General features: G+C 42.6%; 1 protein-coding gene across 3 annotated transcripts in view; it reads left to right on the top strand.

The window, feature by feature from the left end:
- The window catches only part of LEF1 (lymphoid enhancer binding factor 1), a gene marked incomplete at both ends in the record, with an annotated part of 116,400 nt that overhangs the window by 63,858 nt on the left and 39,518 nt on the right, over positions 1-13,024 (top strand). The gene's annotated exons all lie outside the window — the stretch shown is intronic.

Here is a 13,024-nt window from a genome sequence, read left to right as displayed (position 1 = left end):
CAGGAGAGGAGGGAAGAAAATGCCAGCAAATCTTCTACACCTCTCTTGTCAGTGCCACGTGGTGGAGCTCCTCCTGTCTGCTGACTCAGACCCCGGTGCTGCTGAAGCCCAATGGCAGGGAACCAGGCAGAGTAGTTCATGCCCAGCCGCCACACGTTTTCCCAGTGTTAGCAGGGCCTGGGGACATGGCTCAGGTCATCCTAGATCGCATCAAATGACGATCTTTGAAACGTCTTATTCTGGAACGGTTTCAGACAAAGATCGAGAATACGTTCCTGTTGCTTGTCAAAGAGAAATAAGGAAAGAAAAGTTTGTTTCACCCGGTAATTTAGGAAGGGATTCAGTGTTTGCCAGTGGTGTGCTGTTTCATGTTTAACAACCAGTTTGGGGGGAAGTGGCAGTGACTTTTCATATTTGCCAATTTTCATGGTATAAATAATCCCACCATGGCCAATTTCAAGCTACCAACATAATATTAACAGGTTCTCAAAATTCCTGAAAATTTAGCAGTCGGCTCTGGAGGGCTAGTAGAAGCCAACTCCAATCCAGTGTTGTAAGTAAACAGTAACCTAGGTTGCTCTTGGGAAAGGTTTGTAGATCAGGCATTGGGTATCTGCCTTGAGTTCATCAGCAAGTTTTCCCAAAAAGGATGCAAAATAAAATTCAAAAAGGAAATTTCCTATTCACAATAAATGCTACAAAATAGAGTTTATCTTTGATTTTATATTCGTGGAAGTATCCTTTTTCACCGGCAGAGAATAGCTATTGTCGTTTTTGCTGCTATACTTTTCCACTGGCTATAGGGCATTTCTCTCTTATAATATATGAATAGAACTGAGTTTTTAAAGGGTCTTTACATTTTGCTTCCTCTTTTTATACCATTGAGACAAACATTTTCAAGGAAAGTTTGCTGTTCTAGTTTGACTTATTTGTGGGCTTTAAGATGAATTGAAATGTAGTAAATTACATAAAATCCTGTTTATGTAGTCTACTTCATTTGTCACTCAGGTTTTATGCCTCCGTTTCAACTCATTTCAAGAATTTGGTTTCAAATCCCAAGCAAAAGTTTTTCTTCCTTGACTCATAAAAGTATATCCTATAAATGGTGATGTCTGCAGCATCATTTTCACTCAAGATAAACTCTAGTGTGTTGGGTTTTGTTTTTTTTCAGACAATATATTCTGGTGTGAGATGGAAAGATGGTTACCCATCAGGGAGTGAGTTAACCATTAACTTGTAATGAATCTGAAAATGTGTATTAGGTGTTTTTAAAAGTAATCTGTGCTGACAAGTGGAAGAAGTTACATATAACCGCTGTGCAACACACCGTTTACTCAAAAGGCTCACTGACCTGTAAAAGATAGATATCATTTAGTAATTCCTTTCATGCTATAATATGAAATGTATAGTTTTATACTACTTGTCATACAAATATTTGGTTTTAAACTTACTGACTTGGCCCTCAGTACGGGATATTGGAATCCAATGTTTAATTTCCAGCTCTACCACTAAACTTTTCTGATTTTCAGTTTCTTTATCTGTAAGTTTCCTTTTCCATAAAAGGACCTTTTGTTAATAATAAATATGACTTTTTTTGTTTATTTGTTTTAAGTCAAATTGGAGTATAATAGGGAAAGGTGCATTCTTACCTGTAGATTTTCAAACTGTGAAGCAGAGCTGTCTGTCAGAAATATAATGTGAGTCTACAACTGCAAGTCATACATGTAATTTAAAGTTTTCTCGTAGCCCCATCAGAAAAGTAAAGAGAAACAGGTGAAATCAATTTTAGTCATAACTTTGTTTAACACAGTATAACCAAAATGTTATTTCAACATGTAATCGATGTAAAGAATTACTGAGATATTTTACATTCTTTTTTCCACATTAACTGTGTGAAATCCGGTGTGCGTTTTATACTTAACAGCACGTCTACATTTGGACTAGCCACATTTCTAGCCCTCAAAAGCTGGTGACCAGTGGCTACCATATTGGACAGCACAGCTCTGTAGAATAGCTTTCATGCGTATCTTACAGTGTAAATATCACATTTACACATTCACAGAAAATGATTTGCTTTTCCTAGTAAGCTGTAGCTCTCAATTAGAGTGTTATTGTTAGTAGCTGAACCCCAAATAATTCGCATGTCTTTCTTTGATTTCTGAAAGACTCTTTAGCAAATAGTGTAGAAAAATGAGGGTCCCTCACAGACATAAATGTTACTCTTTTCACTTTTCAAAACACCCAGTTTTAAGCAGAGATTATTTTACACGTATGGTACTTACTAAAATCAGAGACCGCTTGAGGGACAGAATGGGCACATAAGCCTTCTTATTACTGTTCTATAAATGCTTCACACCTGATCTTAAGACAGAAATCAATTTTATCTAAACTAAAATAAGGCACATGCTTTTCCTAGTTACTTTAAGTGTGAAGGATCCCTTTTCAATACGAAAATACCAGGTTTAAGCCTGTTGGCCTTTGCTCCTGCGGAATTTTGTACCATCCGTTTGCAGCCCGGACATAAAAACAACTCATCCACTCTCCTGGGTAGCTGTGGGACTTCCTTGCCCTCTACCCCATGCAGGCTCCCCCCTTCCCCTCTCCCCCAAGGAGATCTGGGGTCATCCAGTTCTCGGACTGGACGTTCTGAGTGCCGTGGGGAAATCTTCCAACCCTCTGAAACTGGATGAGAGATTGATTCTGCTGTGGTGGCAGTAGGAAGACTTAACCTTCCCTTTGAATATCTATCCCTGGGCAGTGGGTGGAGATAGTCTCTTTTAACCAGCCTGTGCTCAGACCAGCACCAGAAAACCTGACCGAGTCTATTCAGGATTGATGGCCGATGAGATTCAGAGGAGAACTTCTGGGGATCCACTCACCCCGAAGCAGTACACTCCCTCTCTGGCTCTAGAGCTCCTGGAGTTGCCTCATTCTGCCCTTTCCCGTTGGCCTGTTGTCGTTACACAGCCTTGTCTCTGGGCTGCAGAGGACACTGTCACTTGCTACCTGTGCGTAGTGCTCTCTGGGGTAGACAAAGGCGGCCCCGGCCCTGACTTCTCACCCACCTTCACTGACTTGCTTGCCTTTCATTATTTCCTAATGACCCCCACAAATACTACTTTCAACCTGCTAATTAAACTCCAGCTTATTAATAATAATAAAGTTTTATGATTTAATGATTGCTAAAGCACTTGTCTCTTAGAATAGGGCAGCAGTTTTTAATCTAGGGTCCATGGGCTACTCCGTACCCTGTCCTCCCCCGTACACACTGAAACCTCCCAGCCCGGTCCGTTAATGTGTGATTGTGTTTGTATGTAAAAACACTTACACGCCGCCTTTCATCAGATCACGATGTCTGTGATCCAGAAGATGCTGCGAACCATTGGCATCTTGTTCTACCCCATGTCCTTCCGCTGTAAAATCTTACACCTACCTATGCACCCCACAGGACCGCACGCTCCTACAGCCCGTGGCCCAGGCAGTCTCCTCTTGCTTAGAATCTAGTGATCCTTCCTTTCACCTATGCTTCACCCCTTTATTCAGCTTCTGAATTAGCCACTGTCTGGCCTCATCTCGTAATGTCTCACCACTAGCACAGTAAATCTCAAACCTGTTTGCTTTGTTCTTTGGTTGGTTTGTTTATCTTGAATGATTCCAGTTCTTTCTCGTAATTTTCAAAGAACAGCCTCTAACATGAAAAATAAACGCAGCACTCAGAGGATTAGGGGTGTGGTGAAGGTGTTGTGAAATCAATCAAATAATAGGATGTTGCTGCTTCACCCAATTATAAGTCATTTTCCCTTTTGCTCTGATCTTTTCTCGGCGTAACCCCAGTCTGTTGAGTTACAGACTCCAGTGACTGAAACGTGTGGGTCCCCTTTAGGCTCCCAGAAGGAGTTATTCCCCTTGTTGCCATTCTTTTCAGCAGCTCACAGGGAACAGTTCCTCTGTTTGGGATAGAACAGATCTGTATTGAATCCAGGTTCAAACATTGACAAGCTAACCTATGTGACATTGGGCAGAACTTAACCGTTCTGAGCCTCAGTTTGTTTCCTTAGTTGAAAGTGAGGAAATAAATTTGATCACAAGTGTGTAAGTATCATTCGTAGTTCCTAGAATAGAGTAAATACTCCGTGAATGTCCCTTCTCTTGTCTTTCTCACTCAAGCATCCAGGTTTTAACCTACAACTTTGATATATTTCCCTTCTACCATGTTTATTTCTTACAGCATTTAGTGCATTATTAGTGATTAATAAATGGTAAGACAGTTATATGACTCTTTAGGGTCAGGTCATTAAGCCAAAAGCTTCAGGTTAGATAGACCCTTGTAATAAGAGAGTTGCACTTAAATATAAAATAATGATCTTTCTAAAAATTTTCTTAAAAGGCAGATAATTGGCTGAAATCTGATATGTTGGTTGTTAACGTTTTCTTCGAGATAAATCTATTGGAGCCTCAGCCCTGCTTAGTGATTGCCCTTTTCCATTCTTTAAGCCATGACCCTGTAGTTACCTTGGAACTTTCCTTGCACATAGCTCTCCCTGACTTCCCTGACGTTGGGAGGAGGGGAGGGGAAGATGTTTGAATCCTCTCTTATCCCTTCCCCTCTGAGCCGCCACTGCCGTCAACTCTGATGCGTGTGAGGTAACACGCTGTTGACGATGTAGTCCCTGGATTAAAAAGAGCGAAAAGGAGAGGAGGAAGACACAAAACTAAACCTCAGGACTTTATAGTGTAGCCAGAAGAACTATAACACCAGATAAATAACGTTTGTAATGGTACTTCATTTTTATCTGCTGAAGATTAATGGTGATAACATTTTGCAAACAGAGAAACACTGAGAGAGTGAAGGGGGTGATCTGTGTCTTAACAGATGGCATCAGGTCTTGCAGCATCCTGAGCTGATCAGAGCTGCCCCCCACTTCTGCTCTCTTACTCTCACTGTTGGCTTTAGGAAAGAGTGGTTATGGGGTAGGCCTGACATACCCCTGACACGGGGGGCCCTTGGAAAGCAGGTTTCTCCAGAGGTCATAGAAGAAGAAATCAGAGACTCAAAGCAAGAAATGTTTGATGCTCAGCGTAGGGGCTGCTTGGCAAGGAATGTGAGTGGCCCCCCACCGTGACAGGCAGCAGGGAAATGGGGATCACCACAGGAAATGAATCCGACTAACAGCAAGAGAGAGCTGGCAAGAGTCTGCAGACAGGAACTCAGCCCGGCCAACCCTTGTGATACCCTGAGCTAAGAAACAGGTCATACCGTGCCAGGATCCTGCCCACCGAAACTGAGGGACAGTACATTGTGATGTGTTAAGGCCGCTGATAAATTTGCGATAATTTTTCAGGCAGCAATAGAAAACACGAGGACCAATCCCTGTTTTTAATTTAAGGGAAGGAATTCTTTCTTGAGCAGAGCCGACTTCTTAGTGTTGAAAGCCTCATTCAGACCTTTAGTCACAAGAAGTAGGTACTGATTGTCTCCACGTTACTGGGACCTATGCTAGACACTGGCGATGAGTTACCAAGACCTGATCTCTATCTAGGAAACAGCTGCACAAACAAGTAGTCACAGTGCAGTGTGGTAAATGCGTGGTGTCATGTCCCGGGGCTGCAAGCATAGAGCCAGTGATGACTGGTGTACCTGAGGAAGCTGAAGAAGGCTTCTTAGCACCAAAGGGTGCAAATCCTTATTCCCAGCTATTATGTGTCAAGAATTCCTTTCAAGAAAATAATTCACATTGAATGAATGAACACAAGTCTCTGGGGTTCTATATCGAGTTAAAAGAGTTGAAGGAGTGTAAAAAAATTTTAATGTTATTTAAAAGGATGTGGTATATATTACTTTTGATTGTTTGCTTTTCAAATTTCTCTTGATTTACAGATGTATGATACTAGCAAATAGGAAGGAAAAAATGATAACTTAGTACATCATGAAAGCATTCTACCTTTGTAACACATTAATCAATTTCTCTCTGAATTCAGCTGAGCAAAAATAATACTTTTCACCTTATTGGCTTTGGATCATCGACAATCAACAACTATTTCTGTACCATTACTTTCCTACAGGCAGCCGTTTTCAAAGGACTCCCTGAGATAGGGTGCCCACGAGGTCAAAACTACTGTCGTGATAACGGCAGCACATTAGTTGTCTTCTCCACCGTGTGTAGGCATTTGCATCATTGGTCCAAGAGCAACAGTGGGTAAAACTATTGGTGCCTTGGCACCAAGAGGTACTAATAGTCACTGAATTCTGCACCACAACACCCTCCCAGGGGAGCAAAAATGCCGGTGTCACTTAGAATATCCTTGAGGAAGCAGTAGAAAATTTTGGAATTTTCTTAAATCTTGACCCCTTGACTGCATAACTGACAGACAAACTGTGGTTCTTTGGACCCTGGTATTTGGCTGATACTTTCTCACAGATGAGTAAGGTGAGTCTCTCTCTTCAGTGAAAACACTTGATAGCATTTGTTGCCACTGATAAAATCGGAGCTTTCAAGCAAAAACGAGAATTTTAGAAAACTTGTGAACCGCTGCTGTAGGCCTGATAGCTTCCCAAATCCTTAAAGCTTTTCTGATGAGATGAGTGATGACATGAATGAATGTGATTTTTATATTGTGTAACAAAATATGTCAACTCAGTGAAGGCTGTTTTCCAAATGACCCAATGCAAGATGATACATGGGTGAATTCAAAGTGCAAGACAGAGCAATGGATTTTGATGTCAGAGTAGGAAAAATACATTGATAAGCTTTTCGATTCTACATTGCAGCTAAGCCTTTCAACTACCACTTGTAGAGTTTTGGTTTAGTATCAAAGAAGAAGAGCCACAATGATCTGAAAAAATGATTAAAATCATCCTTCCCTTTTCAACAACGTATCTGTGTGAGGTCAGATTTTCTTCCTGTGTTTCAACCAAAATAACATATCAAATTGGAGATTTGAATGTGAAAGCAGATAGGAGAATGCAGTTGTCTTCCTATTAAACCAGTTGCAGAAGGGAGAGTTGGCGGGTAATTCATCTGAAAGAAAGCACAGTTCTAAATTCTAAAATGTACTGTGTCTTAGAGATGAGTGATTTGAACTTTGGGGAGCAGAGTAATTCATTTATTGGCCCTCTTTTCCCTTTCCTCTTCCCTTTATCCATTCCACAGATATTCATTGAGCATATATTATATGCCAGGACTCGATAGATATTTTATTTGCATTGTTCATTAATCCTCACCTTCATCCTGTGAGGTATTAGTCTACCCATTTTACATATGGGAAAACCGAGATTCTGAAAAATTAAGTGAGTTACCTAAGCATAGCAGCTAACTGGTATTTGAATGTTTGAACGCTCTGCCTCCAGTTCCCATGTACTCGAATATTAAACTGTATTATTACTCATCTCATCCACTTGGCAACCAGAGGATGCTGGCACTGTCTGGTTTTGGTTCCTTGGGATACAAGCTGTGGACTTCAGAGTCTCTAACTTGGGTCCAAATCCTGTCTCTGCCGCTTAACATCCTGTGTGATCTTGTATAAACTGCTTACCCTCTCGGAACCTTGGTTTTCTTCTCTGTGTTAACGTAAACTGTAACACCTAACTTAGGGGTGACTTTAGGTTCCAATGAGGAAACCTATAGAAATCATCACCTTATAGAGAAGTGGGAACACGGAGGGCGCTTCACACCTTTTCATTTTATCAGCAATTCCATCAGTCTGTTTGGAGTCCCGCTGGTGACATCAGTCTTTTGCAAGAGGCCCGTTGTTCTGCCCAGACCCTTCATTACAGTTGAGCCCAGGGCGGGCCATGCTCAGCCGGCAGGGTGGTTTGGAGCAGCGGTGGAGAGAGGAGCTGAGTAGTGAGCAATGTGGGGCAGGACAGTCAGGGACGTGGGTGCCCAGTTGTGCCAGCACAAGTTCTCTCTCCTCTGATTATTACTTAGCTGTGTCCAAAAGGACTCAGCCTTCTCATCTATAAATATAGAGATGATACCGCCCACCTCTGTGCATGAGTGCCAGCCAGAGATATAAAGGCATGGCCGTAATTAGGGCGCTTACTGGGTGTCCAGTGCATATTAATTCCTTTCCCTACAACATGTTCCTTCCTCTCTTAGGGAAGATATTCCAGGTGTCCAGTAGAGACCATCCCTTTGCCTCCAGAGTTGGGCTCATGGAATACTTGTCCTTTGCGAACCTTAGAAGTTTTATCAGTTCCTGCTCGGGAAGTCTGCAAAGTCTGGGACCTCATCATTATCTGAGAAGAGCTGCTACCTCTGAGCCGGTAGTCATCTGAGATTTGACAGCCGCATCAGATCTGAATCAGGCGTTTAGCTTTGGTGGCTCTTAGGAAAGATTTCCAGTACCAAGTGTTACTTTTGAGTTCTCGCGAATGCAAGAGTCACTGTATCCTTTTTGGGCAAATTCAATCTGCTGCTCTTTGTGGGAAGGCTTGAGAAGCTCAGATTCTCAGAAGAGGACGGGAAGGCACGATACGAAATTACGCGGCTTCTACTTCACGAACACCAGGCTTACTAAGAGTTTAGTAAAAAGTAAAATGCCACTATAACGATTTAGGCCAGATGAAATTCCTCATCTCGGTAAGTTGGTGGAGTGTCAAGATTCCCGTGGATTCGGCCATTACCGGGAGGACTGTTGATGAAACGCACAGCCAGTTGAAATGGAGCTCAGGACCTTTATGCACAGCCAGATCCTGCACTGGGGCTTTAGTGGAGGTGTGGAGATGTGCACAGCGGGGACTAGCCAGCAGGCCGGCAGGATTCCCCCCCAGTTACTCCACTTACCAGCAGGCCCACGGCCTTAGCCAGGAGGGAGCTGAACCACGTTTTAGTCCTTCCCAGACCACATCCTCAGAGGCTGACGACATTCACGACAGCTCGAGTTATTGCCAGCAGTGAGTGGGTCGTTTCTGGGAATGCTGCTTTGGGGCTGACTCTCGGGGTCCCTAAGTGGTACCCACTTCGTGTCCGCAGGAGGCGTGGGTCTTCTTGGCCGTGATGCCGAAGAAGTCCTTACGCGCAGGGACCAGCCTGGGTGGCAGCCAAGCTAGCTTCCTTGGAATGTTTTCCAGTCCTGGAGAGAAAGGTGGCTGTTGAGTCTCCGGCTCTAACCACTTCTACTAAGGTGCCTCTTTGTCTGATGTGATTCCTGTGCGGGGTACAGAGACCACACGGGCATTTCATGGATGTCACGTACTGTCAGCTACGGCCCAGATGGTCAACTCGGTGTCCAGGATTTTATGAGCTGGGCTCTTCGGGGAGGCCGCATGGTCTACTGGTAATGAACGTGGCCTCTAGAGCCAGACTTCCTGCATTTGAACCTGGCTCTGCCACTTACTAGCTCTGGGTCCTCAGGAAAGTTACTTACCTTCTCTGTGCCTCAGCCTCCCCTTCTGGAAAAGGAGGATAATGATAGTATCTGCCTCAAAGATACTTATAAAGTGCTTAGTACATAGGAAGTCCTTGGCTAAGTGTTAGTTACTGTAATCATTATGTGCTTCGCGGGTAGGGTGGCCTGATGGTGGTTTTTCCAGTTTGGGAAAAGATTGCGGGATTCCTCCTGAATGGCCACTTATGCGTGCTGAGTGTAGGCAGGAGAGCTGTGTTCTCGAATCCACCTTTGATATCTTCTACCCCTTTTCCAGTACCTGCTCTTTCCATCTTTTTCCTTTGCTCACCTGACTGATCACCTGCCTGAGATGCAGAGCTGGAATCAGAAGATGAAGGTCTGTGGCCGGGCTCAGCCACCTGCTGCTGTATGAGTGTAGACACGTTACTGAACCTCTCTCTGAGCAGGCGTGGAGAATTTGGGACGACTTGAGGCTGCCAGGTGTCTTGTAAAGGTGGATAATTGTGCATGCTGTTTTCCTGAGATGATCAAGGAAAGGACACACGTTGGGAGTACCTGGTGGCTCTCCTCTGGAAGCTAAGACTTACCTGACTGTAGCTGTGAATGAAAAAGAATCGAAATGATTTTTGCCCTTCCTCCCTCCCTTACAGGGAGCTGTATGCTGGGAAAAGCACCAGAGGGGGAGTCGGGAGACTGGGGTCCCATTAGGTACAGTACTAGGTGCACAGTTCCCAGCACAGAGTAGGAGCCAGAAAGATGGTAATTTCTCTACTGCTTGGTTCCGCTCTCTTAAGTGCGCCTGGGGGTCTCCATTCCCATTTTCTTCACAGTGGCCCTGTGTTAACTGGAGTTGTGTAGTGAGTAAGGCTGTCTTACTGTAAGTGTTGACAGTAGTCATGGCTTGATCACCCATTCCCTGGTGACCTCTGTTTTTCAGCTTCCTGTCTTAGAAAATAAGGATCTTGGACTAAATGAACTTTCGGTTTCTTACAGCTTTAATGTGATACGAAGGCATATGATGGGATGGATATACACTGTCTCTTCTATCACCTGGTTCCTCTTCTTCATAGCACTTGATGTCGTCTTTTCAGATTTTGCTTGGGGTTTTTGTTTTGCTTTTTACACATTTATTTATTTATTTATTTAGTCTCCAGTACTCGCATCCCCATTTTCCAGGCCCCTAGGAAGGAAGCTGCGTGAGAACAGGGACCTTGTCTGTATTGGCCATCCGCACTAGAACAGTGCTTGGCACATTTTAGGTGCTTAATGAATATACACATGTGCCCGCATATATACCTGTAACTAGGCATTATAATGTAGTTACGTAAGTGTGTCTATAGAAGCTAAGTAGTCGATTAGTTATTTCTCTCCTCACACGCTCCCCTCCCCAATATACAGCACATTGTTATTTGGAGATGAGAAGACTAGAATTAAGAATGGTTATGTTGGGAGTTTGGGACTGACATGCACACACTGCTGTATTTAAAAGAGATAACCAACAAGGACCTACTGTAGAGCACAGGGAACTCTGCTCAATATTATGTAACAACCTAAGTGGGAAAAGAATTTGAAAAGCAATAGATACATGTATATGTATAACTGAATCACTTGGCTGTACACCTGAAACCAACACAACATTGTTAATCAACTGTACTCCAATATAAAATAAAAAGTTCAGAAAAAAGAGAAAAAACCCTAAGGTGGGCGATAAAAAAGAATGGTTATATTGTCTGTCGTAAAACTTAACACAAAGTCGCAGTGCGTGGCTTCTCGCCTTGTGTGGGCGTGTGGCATCAGAGGGCAGCGGCTCCTGATGTCAGAGGAAGCCCACTGTTCAGGGCTGAGGACACTTGACTGTGAGGGCGACGTGCCGAGCCTCCGTGGTGTCGGTTGGACCCTTTTGTGTACGTAGCAGAGGTGATCAGCAGGAGGCAAGATATAAACCCTAGAACTGGGCTCGCTCATGTTATTGAGATTTCATATTGCTTTTATTATTTGGCCACAAAAATAGACATAATCCTTGTTGGCTTTAGCACACCTACTAGTACTGCTTCCGCTATCCATCTTGCAAAATATAAGACAAGGCCAGAGCTTAAATGAAAATCCTCAGCTTCTTATCTCCTTCCCACAGGAAAGCAAATCTGTCTTGAAAGCCGTAAAATTAAGAGGAGAGCAAGGATAGCATAATTTAACAAAAATTCATGGCACCGGATTCTGAGCTATATGGCTGGAGGGATAGGTCAGACGTCAAGAAGATGCTGCCTGCTAATGCAGGTCCCTTAAGGTGGTGCTCTGGAAATGAGAAAGGCATGCAAAATAAATACATATTTTTTTTTTCCCAGAAGATTTCTGCAGTGCTTTTTTAACTACCCCAAGAAAATATCTAAGTAGATTGTTCGGCGATTATGCTTCTTATGAAACTTCTGAAAAATGAAACTCAAAGCAGTTATTCTAAACTATAGTTGAAATATATTCATTTTAGCATTTGGGTGTTGCGATTTTTGCTGTCTTTAAAAGGGTTTATAATAATAATATCGTCACACCCACCCGCCTCCCACTTCCTCTAGCATCCTAAATATTTAAGAAGCATCCCTTTAGCATTCTAAGTATTTAAGAAGCTCATTCTGTGTATTTGACAAACTGCATCACTAACCCTTGAAAAGCATTGAAAGATTTTTTTTTAACCGATTACACATTTATGTGCATAGATGTCTGTGCAGAAGTGTAGGGAGAAAAGGCATGTGGCTTTGATAATGGTGCTCTATTTAATAAATGCCAAGGGCTATATGAGCTACGCAAGTTCTGCCATTAGAGGGAAGCTGATAATTATAAAATAGGGGAAAGTCTAGTATGGATATTATGTTATTGTCTAAAAAAGTGTGATTTTTTTTCCCCTTGCTTTTTTTTCTTCGTAAGTTTCTTTTGGGCGCAGGTTGTAATGATAGGGTGTAGAGAATTACTATTACTAACTGTAAAGAGAATTAAGTGTTACTAGTATGATTATTCCTAATTTTCCTGAGAGGATGGTTTTTCCTGTTGGAGCCACGTACCGTTTATACCTAATTTGTAAAAAAAAAAACATGAAATAATCAGAGTACATCATAGGTGCAGCCACCACACACAAGTGTGTTATGGGCCCTCAGCCATTCAGATATGTCCCTACATTTTAAGCAGTTTACACTGTGCAGTTTTCAGGCACTTACATTTTTTTTAATATTTGTTTTAAACAGATATTTGTTTCCGGAGAAAGTGATTTCGTGTGCATTTTAGTCTGTAGCACAGTAACAGTCTCACTATTTCAAACTGGCTGTGGTGAAGGCGTGTCTGAACTAGTGAATGAGAGAATAGTTACAATTCATTACAGTCTATTCCTCTTAAATTCACAAGTTACTTGTTACGGTAGTGTTTCTAAATAGAGATCTTCCCGAGACTGCTTTAACTAGGAGATGAATTTAAAATCAGGAACGTATTTTGCATGTATATAATTGTGTCGAGTTTACTCTCTTGGAGGGGGGTGGGTAGAGTTCCTTTTAAAACAATCCCCTGATTAGGTTAAACTGCCTGAATCTTGTTTATATTACTGATTTGCTTTGTAGGCACTTTCTTGGGGGCGGGGTGGGGGGCGGGGTCAACTTTAGCCAAACAAAAGAATTCCAGATTTCAAATTGATGAG

Source organism: Grampus griseus (genome assembly GCF_964374135.1).
Source record: "Grampus griseus genome assembly, chromosome: 4".
In the NCBI taxonomy this organism is placed as follows: domain Eukaryota; kingdom Metazoa; phylum Chordata; class Mammalia; order Artiodactyla; family Delphinidae; genus Grampus; species Grampus griseus.
The sequence above is the reverse complement of the archived record's forward strand: the minus strand, read 5'-3'. Positions and strand labels throughout refer to the sequence as shown.